Source organism: Palaemon carinicauda, chromosome 16, assembly GCF_036898095.1.
Source record: "Palaemon carinicauda isolate YSFRI2023 chromosome 16, ASM3689809v2, whole genome shotgun sequence".
NCBI classification, from domain to species: Eukaryota; Metazoa; Arthropoda; class Malacostraca; order Decapoda; family Palaemonidae; genus Palaemon; species Palaemon carinicauda.
In genome coordinates this window covers 2,561,522-2,564,021 of record NC_090740.1, presented here as the reverse complement: position 1 = coordinate 2,564,021, position 2,500 = coordinate 2,561,522, and the positions used below count along the sequence as shown (strand labels likewise).

Sequence of the window (2,500 nt, the reverse complement as noted above, 5' to 3'; positions counted from 1 at the left end):
TTTTCAGTATTTAGTACCTTGTGACCCATTCCCACTCAAACCAGACTCCTAAGGTCAGTTGCTAGCTCCAGCAAAGGTCTCTGGAGAGTTGGCAGACTTTGTACTCAGGGATCAACACAAGAATCCGCCCTGAAGAAGGGGTGCACTTCCTCAACGAGGTGTGCCAGGAATTCATGTGTCCAGCTGTACATCATGTAAGCTGGATTAGATTTAACCAGGCAATGAAATGACTGATCTTTGTAGCTTTTGTAGTAAAGATTTCAGTTTTTTAAGTATCTGTAGTTGAAAAGCTTTGGGTTACAGCTTATTCATTTCGAATGTTACGAGCAATATCATTGTCCTTCGCTGTAACGAGAAAAAAAAATTAGAAATCTAATTCATTATGTATATGAAAAAAAAATCATTCATATTACAGACGCAATTCACCGTAAGTGCATAATGTCCAAATTTGCAAAATTAATGGACGGATGTTTTTCATGACATGAATTATACAAATGTTTTCATTCATATGGCGAGTGTCAATTATTCAGCGGGCACAATACGCCAACAATTTTCTAAAGAGAAAAGACAAATAAATGAAAAAAAAAAAAAACGTAGTTCATTATACATATTACAAGGGAATTCATGCCATTCATGTCATTCATTCTAAAATGTGTTATTCATTTAAAAAAAAAAAAAAAAAAAAAAAAAAAAAAAAAAAAAAAAAAACAGGATAAAAAAAAATTGCAAAAGCCACCGCACAGCTTCAAAGAGCCTATTTTCATTCATATGGCGAGTGTCAATTATTCAGCGGGCACAATCAGCCAAATATTTTCTACAGAGAAAAAGACAAACAAATGAAAAAAAAAAACGTAGTTCATTATACATATTACAAGAGATCTCTTGCCATTCATGTCATTCATTCTAAAATGTGTTATTCATTTTAAAGCAAAATGTCAAAAAAAAAAAAGGATAGAAAAAAAATATTGCAAAAAACGACCGCACATGACAGTCGACACAGAGAAGGAAAAATACGCCAAACAATTTTCTACAGAGAAAAGACAAATGAAAGAAAAAAAAAAACGTAGTTCATTATACATATTACAAGGGAATTCATGCCATTCATGTCATTCATATCTAAAGAATGTCATTCATTTTAAAGCAAAATGTCAAAAAAAACGATAAAAAAAATATTTCAAAAACCACCGCACATGACAGTCGACACAGAGAAGGAAAACTGCTTCAGAGAGCCTTGTCCATTAGCTGCTGGCGTAATCGTATATGCATAAAGAGCTTACTACGTCAAATTGTGGGGGATGGGTGGGGGGGGGGGTGTCTTGGGAATAAGAATGGCCAGGGAGCTGAGAATTGGGGGAAATGTTTTAATGAGTTAAGGAGTAAATGTGGTATATATTTAATTTCTTTCTCTCTCTCTCTCTCTCTCTCTCTCTCTCTCTCTCTCTCTCTCTCTCTCTCTCAAGCTGTACATGAAGTCTGTCTCTTCTTCTCTCTCTCTCTCTAGCTGTGCTTTAAGTCTCTCTCTCTCTCTCTCTCTCTCTCTCTCTCTCTCTCTCTCTCTCTCAAGCTTTACTTGAAGTCTCTCATATTCCCTCTGAAGCAGTACTGGAAGTCTCTCTCTCTCTCTCTCTCTCTCTCTCTCTCTCTCTCTCTCTCTCTCTCTCTCAAGCTTTACTTGAAGTCTCTCATATTCCCTCTGAAGCAGTACTGGAAGTCTCTCTCTCTCTCTCTCTCTCTCTCTCTCTCTCTCTCTCCTCTCTCTCTCTTAGCGACTGTGAATATAAGAATATGAACTCGTCAGGAACAACGTTTGCACTGTGCAGGATTTCATCAGGCCCCTTCAATTTTGGACGAGAGCAATCAACTCTTTTCCTTGACTTTTATTCAGTATTCCTTGACCCTCGATCTCGCCAGTGACCATTGCTTTTGCGACGATAAATCTCACAATAAGCGTAAACATATTCTCCTTATTGTAAATATTATTACATTTTCTGCGGTTTTTTTATTTTTTTATTTTATAAGTTTTGCATTGTATATTTTATTTTTTTCTAATGTGAATAATTTTTTATATTATGCGTTTATTGGATTCATTGTACTGTGCGTTATTTAAATTTACTATATTCCGCACACATTAAATTCATTGCAATGTGCGTTATTTAAACTCATAATCTGCATAAGTTAAATTCATTTGAAATATGCGCTATTTAAATTAATTGTAGGATTGCAATGTACGTTATATAAAGTCATTATAATCTGCATTAATTAAATCCATTGTATAGGGTGTTATTTAAATTCATTATAGTTTGCTTTAAGGTTGCAATATGCATTATTTAAATTCATTATATTTTGGATAAATCAAGTTAATTGAAATGTGCGTTAAAATTCATTATATTCTACATACATTAAATTTATTTCAATGTATGTTATTTAAACTCATAATGGTTGCGTTATTTAAATTGATTGCAATATGCGTTATTAATTTTAAATTTTATCGTCTGCATTA

General features: G+C 33.8%; 1 protein-coding gene across 1 annotated transcript in view; it reads left to right on the top strand.

Annotated features, from left to right (window-relative positions):
* The window catches only part of LOC137655617 (ribonucleoprotein PTB-binding 1-like), a 599,803-nt gene that overhangs the window by 442,254 nt on the left and 155,049 nt on the right, over nucleotides 1–2,500 (top strand).